This window comes from Octopus bimaculoides, chromosome 2 (genome assembly GCF_046866305.1).
Source record: "Octopus bimaculoides isolate indiv1 chromosome 2, ASM4686630v1, whole genome shotgun sequence".
Taxonomy (NCBI): Eukaryota; Metazoa; Mollusca; class Cephalopoda; order Octopoda; family Octopodidae; genus Octopus; species Octopus bimaculoides.
Genome location: NC_142929.1, coordinates 98,692,074 through 98,715,954, shown reverse-complemented (window position 1 = coordinate 98,715,954; position 23,881 = coordinate 98,692,074).

The following is a 23,881-nucleotide window of genomic DNA, read 5'->3' as shown; positions in this document are numbered from 1 at the left end:
TTTATAAAAGATGCTATGATATATATATATATATATATATATATATATATTAGCCCTTGAGTATGTGCGTGTAATTTCCATAAATACATACATATATTCATGTATATATACATGTATATATATATACATGTACACACACACACACACACATACACACACGCACACATACACGCACACCAGGGAAGTGTGTATAAAGATGTTCATATATATTTGAGCCCAAATAAAGATATATGACATACATGCGATAACCTAGTTTTTTCATTAATTTGCTTTTATGTTTTTCATAGAATTTCTTTGTATGAAATCAGGTAAGAGATATTTTTCAATATCATCTTGATTTGAGAGGCATCGATCAAGTAGAATCGCCAGCACACCGAGCGATATACTTGGCGGCATTTCATCCGTTTTTAGGTTCCGAGTTCAAATTCCGCCAAATTTTCTTTTCATCTTCTTGTAATTGATAAACTAAGTAGTAGTCGAGTACTGAGATCGATGTGTTCAATTTACCCCTCCCCGAAATTGCTGGCGTGCGCCAAAATTTGAAACTAATATTATTTTGATTTGTTGAATCGCTAAATGGTTGAATAAAATTGATCGTTGTGTTTAATTATGTTTCTTCACGGTCATATTTCATGTCCCACTGTCGTCGAGTTTAATTTTTTCTCCTTCCAGCATCAATAAAATAAAGTATCAATCAAGTACTGTGATCAGTAGAATTGAGGGGGCTCCAAGCGTTATGTATGTATAATATATGTAACTATTGGATTATATGTAGTGATTTCAAAATGTGGCACAAGGCCAGCAATTCAGAGAGATGCAGTGAGTCGATTACATCGACCCCAGTAGTCAATTGATACTTATTTTATCGACCGCTGCGGAATTTGAACTCAGAACGTAAAGACGGATGAAATGCCGCTAAGCATTTTGCCCGGCATGCTAACGATTCTACCAGTTGGCCGCCTTAAATTGAATTGTATATATTTAACAGTATATTGTGTTTCGTTGTGCACATGATCCACCAGTCTGTGGGAAAATCGTCTGGCATGAAACCGGTCCTTTATACAAAAATAGTTTGGTGACTGCTGTTATGGTGTTTCTCCTAATTTGTTTGGCCTTTAGTCAATGTTAGAAATCAATATTTTCTCATAAATTATGCCTAGTCTGTCCTATTGGCACTAATTATAGTTTAAATATCACATGGTTATTTACTTACTTTATTTCATTATTTCATTATTAGTGAGCAATAATGCCGTTGGTTACAGGTTTCCTATGAGCCTCTCGCTATTTCAGTGGCTATCAAACCGATAAGACATTAAATTCCAAAACATTAAACATATTTTTGTCCCTTCATTAATGAAGCACTAAATGATAAAATAGAGTCAGCATCTATATAATTATTCTTTCTTCGCTGTGATGAGGTTAAAATGCGTAAAATTTAATTTAGCCCCGCAATTTGTTCGCCTTTTTTTTCAAACTTTACATGCTACCTAAATAACCTGGCCCTCTTCTTATACGAAACACTGAGCCACTTCAATGCATTTCTGATAGGGAAAATAATAAACATAATAGATAATAAAAATGTGTCTAATTCGGAGAAACAAACATTGCAAAATGAAATATATTGCTTTTAAAGGTGGAATACGAAGTTAGATAAAGCTATTACTAATAGCATTTAAATATTGGGTTTTTGAAAAAACCCTTTGGATGGAAATGTCGTAGTCCGGATTTTTTCCACCCCAAAGGGGTTTTGAACCTAAAACTTAAACGCTATTATTTATAGCCTTATCTGCTTCGAGTTCTGCCAATTAAAAACGATTCTTATAGCATAACTGAATGTACTTTTATTGGAAAGCACTAGTTATTTTTGTTTTCTTGCCGATGTTTAAATCTGTCCTCGATAAGTGTGTGTGTATGTATGTGTGTGCGTGTGTGTATGTGTGTGATTGCGTGTTTCTGTACATGTATATGTGTGTATGCATGCGTGTATATTTATATATATATATATATATATATATATATATGTGTGTGTGTGTGTGTGTGTGTGTGTGTGCGTGTGTGTATGCTTCAAGGATCATTGCAGCCACAAACTACATAAAGGACGCAACGGTGTTAAGCCCGACGGATTATCTGGTATATTACTAATGAAAATCTTATTGCTATGAGTGTTATTGAAATATGAATATTTTTTATAAAAATAACAATAAAAATATATCTAAAAGTTTTATAAGTGATATGCTTAATATAAACAACTTAATGGTTATATTCCAGTACTACTTTTGCCTTATCTAAATACTTCCTTATTTAGCCACTTATAAGTGGTTATTTTACCACAACTTAGTCTTTCAATGTTGAAGTTCATCCATCAGTTTTATATTTTAATGTTAATTCAGTCTAACGAGGCGAGCTGACATATATATGCATATATATATGTATTTACACACACACACACACACACACACACACACACACACACACACACACACACACACACACACACACACACACATATATATATATATATATATATATATATATTATAGAGCTAATGCCGACATGCTAAGATTCTTTCTGACTGAAAACACGATTTGCAAAGCGCATATTTTGGTTATACATAAGTTGTACGACACAGAGTAATACAATAAGATTTAATGCATCAGATAAAAGCCTTTTTGGTAATATATGAAGTATGCTTCTTTTTCAATTCTTTTGTGTGCGAAAATAAATATGTTTAGTACTGCTTATGGTTTAAATGCATGTTTGTTGATTATCGCAGGTTTTTAAATGGTTTAATGCTAGTCAGAAAATATTTTAGACGCATTATGTACTTGTATTTTACATGTATACGTTATATCCATTTCAAAGCAATTTGAATCTAAAATCTACTTTGGTTTATGCAGTAGTAATTTCGATTTGTTTGCTTAGTTGTTCTTTTGTTGATTTTATGATTGCTCGCTAAAGCAAATATGCAGGCGAAGTTCAGAATAGCTGAGTTTAACAGTGTCACATTAACAAAGTAAGTGAAAAAGCTTAGTTATCAATTTGGAAAAAAAATCGGTGCTATTGGATGTGTAACTGGGTTGGTGAAATTATACAAAATTCTATTGTTTTCTGTTTTTACTGACAGCTTTTTAGCATTTCGCTTGTCATCTACAATTCTTATCCACTTTTCAGTAATGCATCATATTTAGAAGTTGTTTTTTACCTTAAGTTCGGAAAGTAATGTATTTTTAACAATGCTGCTTGTCATATTCCTAGGCTTATTTGGTAAATGCTGGATATATTTCAGGGTTTGGTTTATGATAGGTTAAAACATAACACTGTTAATGGTAGCGTTAAGAAGATTCGCTACTACAATGTTATTTTCGGTGATTATTTTTAGTGGTTATTTTCAGTGGTTTTTGGTGGTTATTTTTATCAAAGAAATAATGCATTTTTTCTTAGTCTGCTGAGTTGTCATGAGTGGGGATTTTTTTTGTTTTGTATTAAGAACTCATCATTCCAGTCAAAGTCCTTCCAATGTGTGAAGAATCTTTGATTAAATGGAACAAAAACTATACGTCAACGATATTGCTTACTCCGATAGAATCATGGACATTTATGTTGACGTCAATGAAGTTGCGAGAAGATTTCATAATTGAGTTGGCCTTTTTCTAGCAAGCATTATTTCCATTCACTGATATTTATTAACATATTTAACGTTGATTTAAAGCCTTACTAACTAGGTTTTGAGTGATGGATGGATAATATTTTAGGATGTCAAACTGTAAATGTCTCTTTTTTTATTTTTGGTATTGCTTTAAAACCATTCCATGACCATAAGTGTATTATTCCAGAATGATAGAGGAGAACTTCATTTCATGTTGGACGTTGCGATCAAGTGTACTTTTACTAGTTTTATCTACATCACACTTTGTGGTATTAATAAATATTAAAGTTGGTTTCTGTTGGAAGTTATCTTTTTGTTCGTTGAATGTGAAACACGGATTTGCGGTATACGGTTCTATCTTCGATATGTAACTTTGCTGTGATTTCCTTCATGCTTGTGAATTGTGTCAATATAGTTGTTGTTTCTTGTTTATTAGTATTTGTAATAGAATTTGGAAGGAGGGGTTCATATCTATTTAAGTCAATTTGGTATAAGCTCCTTTTACTCAATCACATTGGACGAATATATTAGCCAGATTCTTTTAGTTCATATTTCTTCAACGTTCAATTTCCTTTATGTTCAATTTCTTCTGAAAATTACCGCGATTTTTTCGGAATTAGGTATTTTTGGTGATTAGAAATAATTCGCTTTCAAATAGATGCAGCAAAACGTGTGTGGAAGTGTATTCATACGGTTTAAATCCATATATGCGTTATCAACCTTATGTAGTTAATGCTTGAAAATTTCTCATGTCGATGTATGTGTTATGTATGTGTGTGTGAATGAGTGCATGTGCGTGTATACATACATATGTATATATATATATATATATATATATATACAGAGAGAGAAAGAGAGAGACAGCGTAGATGTACACACGCACACACACAGTGCGCCTGCGGGCGCTGATAGATAGATAGATAGATAGATAGATAGATAGATAGATAGATAGATAGATAGATAGATAGATAGATAGATAGATAGATATGAAGACTAATTGCTGTAACTTCAAAGTCACTGTTGTGCCTCGTGTAAAAGTTAAATAGACATGTACTCTAGTAAGTAGTAATAAGTAATTCTTCAGTTTAATGTTAAATTCTTTTTATACCTTTTATATATCACTTGACAAAAATAAACATTACTCTTTACCAAAGAACATATTTATTACACTGTTACACGCGGCAAGAACAGTGAGTTCGAAGTTTCAGCCACAACCCTTCATATCTATCTATCTATCTATCTCTATCTCTCTTTCTCTTTCTTTCTCTCCCTCTCTCTCTCTATATATATATGCGTGTATGTATATATATATATATATATATATATATACATATATAATTTTCATAAGCGTAGGAGTGACTGTGTGGTAAGTAGCTTGCTTACCAACCCCGCTCTCCCAGTGGAGGGAGAGACGGAGAAAGTCGAGGAGGTTTCCACCTCCTCGAAGAAAGGGAAGAAAAGAAAGAAGGTGGGCAACAATGGTTGCTCACCGAAAGTTGTGGGCGAGGAGGAGGACCTTCTGGCTAAGGCGGAAGTACGCCCTACTCCAGTGGCCCCAAAGAAAAAGAAAAAACAGAACGAGGCACGGCCGGTGCTTGATAGTGCACCGCCGGCGTGTCCCGACACTCCGTTGGTGGGAATTGTGCCACCAACGGAAGAAAGCAGGTCGGCGGGAATTGTGCCGCCGACAGTAGAAGCTGTGGGCTCACCCTGTGAGGAAAAGGATCGACTAATCCTATTCCGAAAGGGAGGGGCCCTGCAGAAATTTGTGAATAAAAGGAAGCGTCAGAGAGAGGGAGTCCTCACCTGTACTAAGGATCCGGACTGGCCTCCGTAGGTGTCTGCGGAGGTCGTGTCGAGTAGGCACATAAGTGCGTTGGTGAATTCCTTCCCCCTCGGCGAATTCAGTATTGAAAAGTGGCCCGACCCAGACCCATCGTTTTGCTTGAGAGAAGCGAAGGCTATATCGGGCGAAAAAAACCTAAGAGGACGAGTGCCTCATATTGTGTAATGAAAAATCGTAAGAGGCAAATGCCTTAATTTATGACTTTTTATGTACGAGGTTCATAGCCTCAATGTGAAAATTTAATTTTATAAAGAACAGTGTTATAGAGAAGCAAAGTTCGGCGGGCGGCTTTTGCCTTCTCTCATTATACCATCATATTTATCATCCATTTCATCTCATTAATGTTTTTGTCCAGCCCGTAGCTACTCTCTGTGTACTGCCTTTATGGCAAATTGAAATGAAATAAAGTAGCTTGCTTACCAACCACATGCTCTCGGGTTCAGTCCCACTGCGTAGCATCTTGGGCAAGTGTCTTCTACTATAGCCTCGGGCCGACCAAAGCCTTGTGAGTGGATTTGGTAGACGGAAACTGAAAGAAGCCCGTCGTATATATATGTATATATATATGTATGTGTTTGTGTGTCTGTGTTTGTCCCCCAACATCGCTTGACAACCGATACTGGTGTGTTTATGTCCCCGTAACCTAGCGGTTCGACAAAATAGACCGATGAAATAAGTACTAGGCTTCTAAAGAATAAGTCCTGGGGTCGATTTGCTCGACTAAAGGCGGTGCTCCAGCATGACCACAGTCAAATGACTGAAACAAGTAAAAGAGTAAAAGAGTATATATATATATATATATATATATATATATATATATATATATATATGCATACACACACACACACACATATATACATACATAAACATACAAACATACATACATACATACATACATGCATACATACACACACACACTCACACACACACACACACACACACACACACACACATATATATATATATATATACACACATATATATAAATATATATATATATATATATATATATATATATATATATATATATATATATATATATATATATATATATATATATATATATATAATGTTTGTTATTGGAAATTATATATATTCTGCTTTTATCAGATATAATGATAAAATTTTTTTATCTTGTTCTTGTTTTGGTAATAATTGTAGTCTTCTGTTTTAAGATCTGTGTCATGAAAAAAAAAATGAGGTTCCAAAACCATGTTGAATACAACGTTTCAAACATCTTTCATTGATTGTCTTGAAAGTATTCATAAATTATCCAGGAAAAAAAATGACTCCGTTGTTGGTGACTGAAAGCTAGAAATACCTTTGTGTGCATAGTTGAAACGCTCGCAGATTTCATTATCCCTATTTCTAGTGATTTCAAAGGCTTGGCTCCCATGACGCCAAACGGTGTGTGAATCGCGTTGAATTCTTCTGGATCTGTTCCAGAATATTTTACGCAATGTAGCGTTATCTTTTTCATATCAATTCCAAACTACAGACGCATATTTATGCTTATTTATCGATATTTATGAATACGCCTCGCCATCTAGTATCAAAGCTATTTATGCACATGTATGCGCCTTGAGTGTGTCCGTGCGTGCTGGGGTGGTGGGTGTTTAAAAGTATGCAGATCCGTCAACCTTGCTCAAGCAGACTTGGTTTGATTGTGTTTACGCATTTCGTTTGCGTGTACTTGGTTGCATTTTGAGTACGTAAAGAAAATTACTTGTTAGCTGAGGCTTGTTTATTTGCTAAGCTATTCTCCCCGCTTTGCCGAGCGAGGATTGACCCCGCCACACACACACACGCGCATACAGACGCCTTATGATTTTAAACAACTAACACTTAACTCCAACCATAAATATTTGTTAAATTAGTAAAACTAACGAGTCATTAAACCATGTCATTTTTAATTTTCTTTCATAACGTATGCTCTTAACCATCTTTTTCGCTTTTACTTGAAACATCGTAAACTTCCATTAAATGCAATACCTTTTATTCACTACCCTAAAATCTTTCTATTCTTCCTCTTTTTTCGCTCTCATCTCCGTTTTAGACAATTCTCTTATGGCTTTATTTCGATTCATTCTTTCTCTTGTTAGCAACGATTGCTGGTCATGTAATTTATGATCTGAATGAACTTTGCAGTTGCTAAGTAGTTGTTTCTATTTGTCAGAAATAGCAGCCAAATCTTCCTCACCTCACACCCTATAGTCTAAAGAATACATTATATTGTAATAGTTATTCTATGTCTGAATAAAACACGGTGTGTTTTTAGCTGGAATGTTTTAACTTATAGATCTGCTAGATCAGGGCAGACCTGAGATTGAACAGCACGACTTAAATTTCTGTCAAGCTCCACTCTTCCCCCTCCCTCTCTCTCTCTCTCTCTCTCTCTCTCTCTCTCTCTCTCTCTCTCTCTCTATCTATCTATCTATCTATCTATCAATCTATCTACCTATCTATCTATCTATCTATCTATCTATCTATCTATATATCTATCTATCTATCTATCTTTCTCTGCTTACTTTTCTAGTGGCTTTAGCATCTTTCAATCCACTGTCAGTGAAGCATCTAAGGAAAGATATGGTTTTTAAGAGCATTTAATCTATTAGTTAAATGACCAGTGTTGATAGAGGAAGTTTTGAGCGGTTCCACATTAAAATACTAATAGCCTTTTTGAAAACGTAGAACGATTATAAGAATGCTGCTTCGATGCCTGTGAGTGGCAAGTAATAATTCGTGGTTTTCCTTTCCTCTTCCCGATTTAAACAACTCAAAAAGGAACGATGAAATGGAATAAGGAGCAGAAATAGTTCTCCCACTCTTTCCTCCTTCTTTATACTAGCACTCGTGAATTTGAGTACAAGTGAGGCCTCACCCATTAATGCTAACCATAAATTTTGTTTCTCTCTGAAATAGATTTTTTTTTTTATCATCTACTTCTAATCCCTCTCTTTGCCTGGAAAAAAATATCTGCACCTATGTAAAAACATGCTCCTCTATATTTTACTTCTCCTCTCTCTCTGAATCCTTCATCCATGGTAGCTCCGACGCATATTACTTTTCTTGATTTTTGAATTCCTCTCATACAGATGTTGGCATAGAGGCAGATTTCTGTGTCGTCTTGAACTATGTGAAGTTAATACATACATACCTAAGCGCGTCCGTGACCGACACACAGATACTTTCTTACCTCCACATTCACTCATCATCATCATCATCATCATCATCATCATCATCATCATCATCATCATCATCATTATCATCATCATCATCATCGTCATCATCATTTGATTTTTGCCTAATCGGGTCGCCACATCTTATTTTTTCTACCGAACCCAGTTACATTCCCTAATCCCGAACCTTGAATCAGTTAACTCGTCAGAGTCCCACTGATTTTAAACTTACTGCTCCTTGCAACAAATTTTCTTCCTTCTTGACCCATTCAAGATAGTTAAATAGATTCCATCTTCTTAAGCAAGTCGATTCACATTCCTTACATAACAAAAGTATATCTGAGAAAAGTACAACTAGAACGTTCTAAATATCAACAGCATCGATCAGATTAATCTAGAAAGAGTTAGAAAAATTCGGGTACAGTTCCCTCCCATTTCTCTGCTTTATAAAAATAACATCATATACCAATACAAATTCATTAAAACGTGTTAGAATCACACTCTACTGTGCGAGGAATTGGTTCAGCTTGGAATATATAAGGTCCCAGACAAATAACCTTCCGATTTGTTCCTATTCTCAGTTGAAACCAGTTCATTCCCTCAGGCCTTTAAGGCCACATCGTTATTCCGTTGTATTTCTCTCCACTAAAAATATGATGTCGTGTGCCTAAGTAAAGAATAATAAGTATTTCCCAAGCAGATGTCTAAGAGAATGGAACGGAAGACTGTAAATAACAGAATGTATTGTTTGTTTCTCAAGAGGCGTAATTGTTAATAAAAGTCAGATTCTTTCAAGGAAGATTTCCATTCAGAAATCAAATTACTATTTAATGAGAGTGCAAAATATATTTCTTGAATGAAGATATATTTGGAAATAAAATGAATATTGAATTATACTACAAAAATTACGTTATATGAATATTGTATGATGCCGTGAACATTTTGCAATATAAACATATAGAAACGCTCAACTGGGTAATGAATTAATCAATGGATTCAATATGAGATAGCTTGGAGTTATTGGGATTCATTTCATAGAATTTTAAATTCATGTAAAATTATTGTTATTATTAGACGTTATATTCCTTAGAATAGAGTTGATATTGTATACAGCAAGCCATATGTTCACATATATCTGAACTTTCACAGAACATAGTAGTATTTAACTTTTTTTTATAAATTAATGAAATATATATATATATATATATATATATATATATAAAGAAGCAGTTCCTATGACAATTGCATCTCTCCTAGATTGATGAGATCATTATCTTGCCTGAACATCAGTAGGCCAATGCCTACAAGAAACAAACATCAACGAGGAGGGAACTGGTGGGTAGAGGCGATTCGAAATTTTGCAAAAGTGAACTTCACTAAAGACACCCAAGAACTCAAAGGCGGTGTTATGCTGTTGCTTTAACTTCCAAGGTCAAGATGCATGGCAACCAAGTAAAACTCCCCTCACTAAACTGAGAGAGTCGTGAGGTGTCAAGTTGGCAGGTTTACAGATGCATCGTTCGTGCAAGAGTAAAATGTCGTAGTCTAAGTGAGATGTCCACCTAGTGGTCATCATACTAAACTAGAAGAGATTATTGTGTCCTTTAATTCGTTTTTAGTTCATTAGTTGTTGGACAAGACAATAAACTACATCCAAATTTTGAAGAATATGAAGCTATCTCTTAATCACAACTACTCACAGTTTTCCTCTGGCTCGAGGTTGTACTAACTCACGAGGGATTCAGTTATAGGTGAATATCAGAAGCTGGTGTTGTAGTTAAAGTATACAAGATTCGGTGGACGACTGGTCCTAGATTTGCGTCACAAATTCCCACCGCTATGTAGACATACTCTGATGTCACGTGAACTAGTTCCTCTATCTACGTGTTAAATAGGGCTTGTCTCTTGGGAATAAAGTCAGAAGAACAGTTGACTAGAAGAATAAAATAAAGATAAATCGGCAATAACAAGAATCTACTATTGCATCTTTGTCAAAAGAAATTATAAATCTTCATACTTTGGCATGGAGGCCTGTGAACGCCACCATCTACAAGACAGGTATGACATACGAGGGGAAAGAGAGAGATACCGACAGATAGAGACAGAGAGACAGACAGAAGAGAAGTAGCTATTACAGAAAGAATGGTGTAGCTGTCACCGTATGCTTGAACCCTAGTTTTCTGATGGAATGGATTATTGCATACCCATACCATTGATCACACAGCTCAGATCTAATAATAGGATGGGTAGAGACAGTTGGGAGATTCTGGTCTACTCCTAAATATAGGAATGGCTTCTTCAGATCCGCTTGAGAAGTTGAACTCAGCTTCACAGGGATAACGTACTACACTAGCTCGCTGCCTTCAGCAGTGAGATATTCCATCTTAGTAATACCTCTTTACAACCACTTAAGCTTTAAGTGTCGTATTTACAGACACACTGCAGTACAATGTAACAGGACATGATGTGCTTATCCTCTTGCTGACTATCTAGGATCTCTTCGACCCAGCAGTTCACACTTTCACACAGACAACAGTACTTGTATAACAGATAGCAAAGTTTATGTTATAGATAATAGTGTTTATGCTGTATATAACAATGCTGTAATTAAATACAACATGCTTGATATACCATCTACGTTAGAGATAATAAGGTTTATATTACAATTACTGCTTATTGATTCTCGAAGATGTTGATAACTTATTTAACCTAATAAATGATAAGCTTGGCTGTAATCTAACATTTATGTAGCCTGACATGTTTGTTTTGTTAAACCACGAATAATTATTTACAGTGGTTCCAACTACCATTAATCATTTCACTTTTGAGCCCTAAGACACATAAGCTCGGTGATCCTGTTTCCATAGCGTATAAGTGACCGGGATCACAACATTTCCCCTGAACCGGACACCGATCAGTTGCAAGATTCAAGGCCAGTAATTTAGAAGGGAAAGGACAAGTCGACTACATCGACCCCAGTACTTATAATTTTTAAAGCCTGGTGCTTATTCTATCGGTCTTTTTTGTCAAACCCCTAAGTTATGGGAATGTAAACACAAATACATACACACACACATATATAAATATATATATATATAAATATATATATATATATACATACATACATACATACATACATACATACATACATATATATTGATATATATATATATATATATATATATATATATATATATATATATATATATATATATATACGTTTATGCATTCGTTTTGCAAGATTCTTGATGTGGACTTATGTTTTGAAACAGATATTGTTGTATTTGGAGATGGTCATCCTGCCAATTTAGCCAATGAAAACACGCACTATTTATTCGGTGTTCGCTTGCTTCATCTTTATTTCATATTAAATATATTTAGGCAAGAAAGCAGAAAGCAAAGGACCACTGATGAGATCACAGAAGTGTGACGAAAGAACTCTGGCCGAAATATAATTAATATGAAATAAAGCTGAAGCAAGCGAACACCGAATAAATAATGCGTGTGTTTTCATTGGCTAAATTGACAATATGACCATCCCCAAATACAATATATATATTTTTAATTATATTAGAGGGTACGCGAAGCACCAGCTCGCTAGAGAGTGAAGTAAAAAAAAAACCAACATAACCACCAATCTTACTGAAAATATGTAACGGATCAACAGAGATCTGGCAAACGGGCGGAATTCAACATACTATCTCAGCTAAAAAAGCCGTAGAATATGGTGACAGATATACCTGGATCAGGATTTCGAATTCAGTAAGATTGGTGGTTAAGTTGGGTGCTTCGTGTACCCTCTAATGTAATTAAAAATTTAATGTATAGCTGTTTAATGCTAATATCGCTTGCTGCTATTAATGTTATTGTTATTAACACTTATTTAGATTTGCCCTTGGTAACAATAATAATAATATCTTTACAAGTATTTATTTTGAATATTTACTCATTCTTATAGAAATAAATAAATATATACACGACAGGCTTCTTTCATCAGTTTCCTTCAACCAAATCCACTCTCAAGGCTTTGGTCGGCTCGAGGCTATAACTAGAACACACTTTCCCAAGGTGCCACAGAGTAGGACTGAACCCAGCACCATGTGGCTGAGAAGCAAATTCTTACCACACAGCCACGCCTGCTCTTTTTTTTTGTTTTGTTTTCTATATCTCTTATAAAAACTTCTCCTCCTCTAAACTCTCCACCTCAGTACTATCTCCAATACTCTTACCTCTCCTCCTGGCCTTATCCCTATTCTATCTCATCACAGCCAAATCCTTCACTAAACGTTTTTCTCACTCCTGTCTTCGCATCTCGACATCAAATTAAGGAATTTCAAACAGAACATCACCAAATCGATCTTTCATACCGACCTTCAAAGATGTAGTCACATAAACTGAAACCAAATCGAAAATTTAGCTTCCTTGGGGCTTACCTTTACTCTTCGATCCTTTTCTGTTACATCATATTTACCAAAGATCATAAAAGTAAAAGGTTGTAAATTCTTTACAAAAGTTCTGCATCAGCATGCAACTGTGATCAAATACAAACTGAATTTGTAAAACGATGACGACGACGATTGTGATAATGGTTACAGCTGTGGAAGCAGTGGTGGTGGTGGTGGTGGTGATAGTAGTGGTAGTGGTGGTGGTGGTGGGAATGCTTGTAGTAATGATGATGATGATGACGACAATGACTAATACGATTGGCGACGGCTGTGGAGGCAGTGGTAGTGGCAGTGGTGGTGGTGGAGATGCTTGTAGTAATGATGATGATGATGATGATGATGATGATGACGAGGACAACTTCTACAATTATGGTGATGGTGACGGTTGTGGAGGTAGTGGTAGTGATGATGGTTGTGATGGTGGTAGTGATGATGATGATGATGATGACGATGATGATGATGATGATGACGATGATGATGATGATGATGATGATGATGATGATGATGATGGTGGTGTTGGTGGTGGTGGTGGTGTTGGTGTTGGTGTTGTTGTTGTTGGTGGTGGTGGTGAAAAATGTTTTCTGAAAGAGAAATTACAATGATATTGTTGCATATATATCTTTATTTTTATTATTATATTCATTTATTTATTTTTCAGTGAAATCTTCCGTTGAAAATTCTCCTCTATACATTGAAAAATGAAATATATTCCAGGCACATACAGCCACGAGAAATTGTCAAGGGCGGTTCTACAAATTCTTTTGTCAGTACTTGGTTAACTATTTTGGAAACTAATCAAATACATTTGCATGGGTGAATTTCACTGCAACATAACAGCATTTAGATTCACGGTAGAAAGCTGTCGAGAACGGTTTGGTGATAGAAACGGTGAATTATATACTTTACTACAAGGTTACTGAATAGTTGATTCTAATAGATGTTAAGTAGAGGGAAAGATTTAGGAGATATGACGTTGGAACCCTATAATCTTTGTTTAGGGAGTTGAATATCGATTGTCGATAAATGAAAGCGAGCTACAGGTAGGAGAGCGAAGATTACATTTATAATGTAACAGATCGTTGGTCGTTGAGAACGATTTTTTCGGTAGGAGATGCTTCGGCTATTCTATTGCTTGGACATTTGGAGAATGTGTTCCTAAATAAACACTTATAAATAGTGTCGTGGCGATGTTTGTGAAAAATATAAATCAGATGGACGTGATTCATAAATGGAAAAGTAGTAAAAATGTAAATGTGGGACATGGTGTAAGTTAGTGCTTCATCTGAGTAACAGCACAGCGCAGTGGCTTGGCACAATCGTTAAAGTCGTTGGAGAAAACGCCTCGCGTTTATATATTCCCGCCCTTTGATTTCTGCGTTCAAATCCCGCAAAGATCAACTTTTCATTGAATCCTCGCAAAGGCGTGTGGCTAAGTGGTTATGGTATTCGGCTCACGATCGTAATGTCATGAGTTCGATTCCCGGCGACGCATTGTGTCCTTCAACAACACACTTAATTTCATGATGCTCCAGTACATTCGGCTGGCAAAAATGAATTGTATCGGTACTTCAAAAAGGTCAGCCTTGTTACTTTGAATCTCCTTGTGAATTACGTTATGGGTACGTGTGTCTGTGGAGTGCTCAGCCAATTACACGTTAATTTAACGAGTAAGCTGTTCCGTTGATCGGGTCAACTGGAACCCTCGTCATTGTAATTGACGGAGTGCCAGGAGGGTCAATAAAATGAAGTACTGGTTCAGTACTGGCATTAATTTAATCGGCTAATTGCTGGCCTTATGTCTATATTAGAAATAATTATCGGAATAACAGAAACGCTGGGCGATGAGGTAGCAGGAGAGCGCCAGACAAATTGTATTGTGGTCCACACCTTATTTCCTTCAGATTCTGTGGTCAATTCTGTTAGTCTCGACTTTGCCAGAAACCAGCATTTATAGAGTATGTAGCAAACACTGTAGAACAAGCGGTAAAAGTCCAGCGAAATGAGATTCCGACAGGGTTTCCATAACAACACATGTTTGTTTCAAGTAAAGAGCAATCAATATTAATTTAGTACGAAGGTGGTGAGCTGGCAGATCCGTTAGCACCCCCCACCCCCAGCAAGATGCTTAGTGACATTACGTCCGTCTTTACGTTCTGAGTTCAAATTCTGCAGACATCGATTTTGTCTTTCGAAACTTGATAAAATAAGTACCAGTTGAGCACTTACCCACTCGCCGAAATTGCTGCCTTTGTGCCAAAATTTGAAACCAATATTAATCTAATTCGTAACTCAGAATGACTAAAACTAATTCTTCGTACGCCAGAAAACAACAGGCGAAGGTTTCTTTCATTTACATCTTAATAAAGTATCTATCGCCCATGAAAAATACATTTACAATTCTTTTACAAAACTTTACAATTATTTTTAGTTGCCGATGCAATCAAATAAAGGATTCTTTGCAGTCTGGATTTTCACTAAATTCTTGTAACTTCAAGTCACTGTAGCCAATAATAGATTTGGAAAGCGTTTACGTAGGCCTACCGTTCGGCCACCCATCTAACGTGTTACAAATTTTCTCTTTGCTTAATCCCTCTAGTTTAATTTTCTAAGATGTGAACACATAAACTCAACAACTAATTTAAACATTTAAGTTTTGAAATTTCACAGAGTTCTTTGTAGCTACCATCAGGTCATACATAGGTGCAGCACACGCGGACTTCTTACAGTAATTCCAGAGTAAATTAGCTTCATAAAATCCCAATCTTTCCAACACACACCCAATGAAGTACTTGAACTCAGCACAATGATTTTTTCTTTAAATCATCCATTAATGATACATTTTAGTGTCAATATATTTTTTTTTTTGAAGTTCCTTATATTCTAGAATGACGATTAATTCATTAGTTTGCTTCGATGTGGAAAATTATAAGATACTGTGCGAAGGCTGTTTATTATAGATTCGCATTCTATCTAGGAGCAATGCATATCTCTTCACTTAAAGCTACAGCTAAATGTTGGCTTCATAAGCTTCTAAAAATAGATTATGGTTTCATCTCAGGGTAAAACTCTCCGATTTAAGAATGCGATATCAAAAGAGTGATCCGCAGATCAAACAGACGATCAAAACTAAATTCGTTCGAATATAAAATTTATGTAAAATAATATAAGAACTGAACTAAATGTATGAACAGTAACTGATCGAAATTCGGACAGTTCGCCAGATTTTGTAAAATAAAAAAGCAACTGTGAGAGTCGGAGATGGACTGAAGTTCGATGGATTAAACTCAATCACCGGTCTGACCCCATTTTCTTGCTAATTTTAGCCAATCCAGAAAACAGGTTACTGTTGATGCTGCTGCTGTTTAGCTTCAAATCAGCCTTTCATCAAAGTAACTCCAACCATGACCATCCCATATTTTCTTCAGTTATATTCTATCTAGGAGCACGTTATCTAATGTGTTCTTACCTGTTTAAGAAAGGGATTGGGTATGATATAAGAGAGATTTGGATACTTTTCTAGCTGGTGGAGCAATCCTATAGACTCATTGCCACAAATGATTCCTTCATTGACTTGAGTAACTCGCTTAAGCATACATAGATATAGATAGATTCAGTTAATGTAATGTCTATTAATTATGATATACCTGAAACACTGGATTTGGATCAGAGAATAAGAATTATGTGAAATCCACTAAGAACTCAAGAACGAGGAAGAAGATTGGTGCTGTACCAATAATATTAGAAAGAAGTTCTGTAGCACAGCACAGAACATAGGAACGAGTTAATTCTACACCAAAATATATTTCTAGCCTTACACTTGGCATCGTCAGCCCAGCAGAAAACATATGAGTTTGACAACTGAATGGTCGATATTTCAGCCAAATTAGGTCTCATTCAACTTTGGTGTTGTCATAATAACTCATTTTCCTTTAGTCCAACTGAATAATTTTGAATGGCAAATATATTCTAAACACAATCAATGACGAGATATTGAGATTTGCTCTCTTCAAAATATAATACTTAGTATTCAATTGGTCAGCTAGTTTGGAAAATAATCAAATATATTTGATATCGTGAATTTCGCAAGAAAACATTTCGATTCACCTCAAAATTTTATTCTACTTTATCTTATTGTCGGGCTAGAAATTTCTTCTCGTATAATTTTAAATGTTAGAATCTCCAGGAATACTTTCACGCAGATTACATAAAACATTTAAGTGCACGATCCATGTTGTCGAGCCAAGATGCAGAACTAATTGCTGTTTAGTCCAAGGACAGCCCTGATTAAGCAGACCTATGATCAAAGGCTTTCCATTTGCAACCGTGCCGTCTTTTTGTGTATACAGAACTACATTATCCAATGTTGTTGGTACTCCGTCGCTTACGACGTCGAGGGTTCCAGTTGATCCGATCAACGGGACAGCCTGCTCGTGAAATTAACCTGCAAGTGGCTGAGCACTCCACAGACACGTGTACCCTTAACGTAGTTCTTGGGGATATTCAGCGTGACACAGTGTGACAAGACTGACCCTTTGAAATACAGGCACAACAGAAACAGGAAGTAAGAGTGAGAGAAAGTTGTGGTGAAAGAGTACAGCGGGGTTCGCCACTATCCCCTGCCGGAGCCTCGTGGAGCTTTAGGTGTTTTCGCTCAATAAACACTCACAACGACCGGTCTGGGAATCGAAACCGCGATCCTATGACCGCGAGTCCTCTGCCCTAACCACTGGGCCACTGGGCCATTGCGCCTCCACATTATCCAATGTATTAGTCCTCTTTTAAACAGAATGGTTTAATTTTAGAGGGATTTGGCAACTCTTTCTAGCAGATCAAATGAGCATATATCGATTTCATTGTTCTTGTCCCAGCTTTGTTGATTTAAAATGTTCCGGCTGTGTCCATTTCGTCATATATTATCTAAGTGTATTCTTCCGATTTTAAGACAGCATAGTATGGTTTGAGGGAAATTTAGCTGCTATTTCTAGCAGAAGCACATATTTTCTCAATCCAGAGCTATTTATATCACGAAACCTATCTAAAGTTGTCACTGTTCTCTCAAGATCATTTCCACCTTCTTCTGCATTGCCCACATCCCAATTAATTATTTTGGTTGATTAAAATTTAAAGATTATCTCCCTTGCTTTTCTTTACCAAAATTGATCATTAAGTTAACGATATCTTTCTCCTAACGTCAGGTGTAATTTTGATTTAAATATTTTTGCTCACTGCAAACAAAGCTCATAATTTTGAGTACTGTCTGGGTCATAATGCTACCTTAGTCACTGAAAATGTTTTACAGTTTCTAGGAAACAAAAGAAATAATTTTAAACTCTAACTGACATCCATAAACAAGAGTAAAACATGTTTTCAAAATATAGCCGCAGTAATCGACTTGACCTTTTAGTTCATAACAATGATAACAAACACTGTTAATATACTTATCATAGGGTTATGTATTTTTTACCGGGTCGAGTTAAATACGATGCTAGAATGATAAATAACATTATCAGATGTAGAACAGATTGCATTCAGTAAAAATATTATATTTAGATTATTCAAAACATTTTTTCCTCTCTCATAAATATGACGTGTATTTGCATCAAGATTAAAATACAGAAAAAAAGATCGCTGAGGGCGAACGGTATTAATAGGAACACTTCCCGATCTGACACCTGTCATAAATGCTCTGAAATCAAAACTGTTTTTCAAATAATCATTATGACAACAGGAGGACAGTTTCTTTTTTTAATAGGAATTATTACGCTAGCATTACATTGACATTTCCAAAACTAAAATCGTTATATCAATCGCCAGACGCCTACCATTTTTATAGAAACTGCTCAAAAAATAAATTAGTTTTATTATTGTTGTTAAAATCAGCGGAGGGGTAAAATCGATAGAGCAGTGGGAATAATGACTAGCAGTATTTTGTTGCGTTCTTAGTTCACATCCTGTAAGGTCCTCTTTGCTTCTTATCGTTTTGATGTCAACAGAACAAGTATGAGACAGGGGCTGGGATTGATCTCATTGATTTCTAACCCCTTGCATGTACTTTAGTTAGAATCGTTATTGATATTGTAACAAAGTGGAAGTGTGACAGGATCGGTGGGACATTTCAATAAATTCTCTGCGGTATTTATTGGCAGCTGTTTTTGTTTTGAGATCAAATCCTGCCGAGGTCTGTTTTGCTTTTCATCCTTGTTAGATCAATAAAATAAGTACCAATTAAGATCTAGAGGCTTGTTACACTTTTCCTAAAATTTTGCATTTTTGTGCCAATGTTAAGGCTCTTAAATTGGAAGATAGTAGAGACGGTATATTTTTATACAAAATAGTTGTTAGTATTTTGTCGCGTTTTTTTACGTTCCACATTCAAAATTGCCTCGGTCATCTTTGTTTTGTTCTTGTATTTTTTTGTTTTGTCACGCGATTGAATTAGTACCAGTCAGATACTAGGGTCCATCAAAGCGATTTTTCCCCATTCCGTAAAATCTATAGCCATGTGTATCATATAGAAGCTATCCGCCAAGATCAGCTTCTACTTTCATTTCTCGGTGGGTCGGATGATAAGCTAAGCTGCTTTCAAATACTAGCAGAGATGAATCAACTATTCCCTTCTCAAAATTTCTTGATTTTTGCCTATGTTAGAGATGTTAATATTTCTATATTTTTTTTTTTTAATATTTTCATTGGCAGTTCCAGACGAGTTTTCACAGCATCTCTGTGTCCCCGAGGTATGTGCAGTATTTTATGTTTGGGGTGTAGTCCCATGTCTATAACATCAGTTTCCGCTTTGAGAATTCCACTTGTTTTTGGTGTAATTTATTGTTTCCTCTGCCGTGTAAAGAATGTGCCGATGTGCTGTGTTATTGCTACGTGGTGAATGTTTCGCACGTGCTATGTGATCTGTGTTATATATTTCAGCGTTAAACGGTAATTGTGTATGGTATATAGTGTGTAGTTTCTGTGGTATCAACTCGTTGCAGCTGTTTAGAATGAGAGTTGTTTGAACTTTTGGCTTGCTTTGAGTGTATCCGTCATAATTAAATGGTTGTTTTATTTAGTAGTTTTGTGTGTTTGTGAGTTGTTAATTTATTTGTTGGTAACCCCACTTTCAAATATCTGACCTTCTATACACTCTTTCACTCTTTTACTCTTTTACTTGTTTCAGTCATTTGACTGTGGCCATGCTGGAGCACCGCCTTTAGTCGAGCAAATCGACTCCAGGACTTATTCTTTATAAGCCTAGTACTTATTCTATCGGTCTCTTTTGCTGAACCGCTAAGTTACGGGGACGTAAACACACCAGCATCGGTTGTCAAGCGATGTTGGGGGTGGGGACAAACACACAAACATATACACACACACATACATATACATATATATATATACATATATACGACGAGCTTCTTTCAGTTTCCGTCTAACAAATCTACTCACAAGGCTTTGGTCGGCCCGAAGCTATAGTAGAAGACGCCCAAGGTGCCACGCAGTGGAACTGAACCCGGGACCATGTGGTTCGTAAGCAAGCTACTTACCACACAGCCACTCCTACGCCTATAATGAGAAATTATTATTATTATTATTATTATTTTGAAAGGTGGTGAGCAGGCAGAATCATTAGCACGCTGGACAAGATGCTTAACGGCATTTCGTCCGTCTTCATGTACTCGGTTCAAATTCCTCCCAGATTGATTTTTGCCCCTCGTCCTTTTGAGTCGATAAAATAAGTTGAGTACTTGGTCGATTAAATCGAGTTACCCACTCACCCGAAATAACTGGCCTTGTGCCAAGATTTGAAACCATTCTTATTGCTATTATTTTGCTTGGAGTGGATTGTTAGAACATCGGAAAACTTGCTTTAGGGAATTTCTTCCTGCTGTTTACATTCTGATTTCAAATCCCGTCGAGGTTAACTTGGCCTTTCATCACTTTGGAATCGATAAATAAATACCAGTCAAGTACTGGGGTCGATGTAATCGATTAACTCCTCCCACCAAAACTATTGACCTTAGACCAAAATTTGGAGCCGTTGTTGTTATTATTTTGATTTTCAACGCTAGTTGTTTTTCCTCATTATATATATTTTTTTATTTTATATATTTATTTTCTCATTTCTACCTTTTCCAAGGATTTTGTTTTTCAGAAAGTGCATAATATTTTACTTGTTTGTGTCATGTAAAGGTGTTTTAAAAGGAAGTTTATCGTATTTATTGACTTCGCAAACAAAAATTTTTATTGACATTTCGAACTTTATTTTGGTTTTATTTCATTCACAATGGCGTCGAGTCGAGGAAACGCCTCTCAAAACAAAACAACAATAATCCATTCTGCCATTGTGAAACAGGAATAACATGTAAAAATCTATATTGCAACAATTCACGCAAGTTTTAGAAATAAAACCTTTTATATTTTGTAAGAAAAAAAAATGTCTTTCAGTGATTGTGAGAACTCGCTCACTGTATTAGTGTTATTGCCGCAACAAACAATAATAACATTGCCTAATACACAAACAAATGTCGTTTAAGACAGTCACACAGGAAATTACTTTTGCCTCAGCTGCCCCCAGCGTTATACACTTGAATATGTATAGTACATAGTCCGAAACAGAACAGAGGTTTGTCATGTTCAGAGGAACTGCATCCTATTGCTTGAAAAATACAATTAGAAGCTTATCTACCTTTGTCTCACAGAAAGGAGGAAGGTTATCATCTATAGAGTATCGTATGAACGGCTCGTTAACACAGAGATGAAGAGAGATGGCATGGGATCTGGGCGAATGGATTTGCATTTCCGAATAACCACTGAAATTCACAATGCCGTACCAGAATTTTATCCAGTTAAAGGCACCCAAACAAAGAGCATGGGACTGATGATGCAGATTAAAAGACCTAGTTGTTATATATGAGGTAGTAAAAATCACTCAAAGGTTTCTGTACCCAAAGAACTGAGCTAGCGAATGAGGGAGGAAAACAGCGCAAAGCAACAAGATCGACAGTAACTATCAGTCACAGCTCCTAAACAGGCAAAGGAGGTTTCCTCTTGCCAGGTCTCGGTTAGAGAACAGGCACTCCGTTCGCCGGTTGTAACAATCAGCAGCACTCCTCCACACCGTCTTGTAGTGAGCAGAAGGAAATGTAGGAAAAAGAAAAAAAGAAAAAACTATCGCTGAAAATATAAGTAAAAAAAGTCTTCAAAAAGGATAGTGAAGCCCGACAAAAGGCGGAGAGAAATATTAGGAAGTTCCACCTCAAGAAGACGTCACGTGGATCGCTGTAGGGAGATAGAAAATGACGACATAGTAGTTATAGATATATATTAAAGTATTATCCGAATGTCTAGGCGAAAATATTTTCAGAGAATTGCTGTAGACAACCGAACGACAGAATTCGCTACAATATTTGTTACAATATTCCTTACCGACCCTGCTTTAAAAAATGCTATCATATACCTTTGAGTGCATCAGAACTCAACGGGAAGGCAGAGTTGTAAAGTGCTCCAGCCTAATATGGCCTGTGGTTTCCCACCTATGTGTGGACGGTTAAATCTAAATGTTTTTCATGCATTTTCTGTTCAAAAATGAATTATATCTTGTTTTAATAACTGTATTTTATATAACTTTTATATTCATTTTAGGCTAAATTTAGTTTTTATCCATGCTATAACGTCCCACCTCTTCCCAGTTTACATTTATAGAACTTTGTCCAGCTTCATGCGGTCATTGTACTTTCTTCAACTTTTAACTCTTCGGTGGCTGAGGACTAGAAGAATCGTTAGAGCTTTAAATGGAATGCTTTCTGTTATTTCTCCCAGCCCTTTACACGCTGAGTTCAAATACCATCGAGATCTTCTTAGCCTTTCATTCTTTCGGAGTCGATAAAATAAAGTACCAGTCAAGTATTGGGTCGATTTAATCGACTTATCCACTTCTACTAATTGTGGAACTCGTGCCAAAACCTGAGACTGTTGTTGTTGTTAAGATGGCGAGCTGGCAGAATCGTCAGCACGCCGGGCGAGATGCTTAACAGTATGTCGTCCGCCTTCACGTTCTGGGTTCAAATTCCGCCGAGGTCGATTTTTGCCTTTCATCCTTTCGGGGTCGAGAAGATAAGTATTAGTTGCGTACTGGGGTTAATATAATCAACTCCCCCACCCTCCCCACCGAATTTCAGGCCTTTTGCCTATAGTAGATAGGATTATTATTATTATTATTATTACCAACTTGGCAGAATCGTTAATAAACAGGGCGTCGGACGAAATGTTTGGTATCATTTCTTTCAGTTCTTTAAGTTCTGAGTACAACTCTTGTCGAGGTCAACTTTGCCTCAAGGTCAGTAAAATATGGTACCAGTCAAGTATCGGGGTCGATGTAATCGATTTGCTGCCTCCCCTCATAATTGGTGGCTTTATGCTAAAATTAGAAATAATAATTATTATTATTAGTGGAATGAAAGTATTGGTAGAGTCCTGAACTTGAAATATTTCGTTATCTCTTTTCACTTTCTAAATTTACGTCATACCGGTGCCGTTCAAACACCCGTGATTACTAAAATAGAGAAGCAGTGAAGTATTGAGGCTGTCCAAATCGCTTCCCCCTATTTTATGGTCTCGTGCCTATATCAGAAATCATGGCATATAATAAGTCACAAATCGTTGTTTCCATAGATATCATATTTAACTCATGATTTTATTTCTTTGCATCAAAAATAATAGTTGGATTTTTGTTTTGCAACAAAAATCCTGACCGAGTCAGTAATGTTTACGT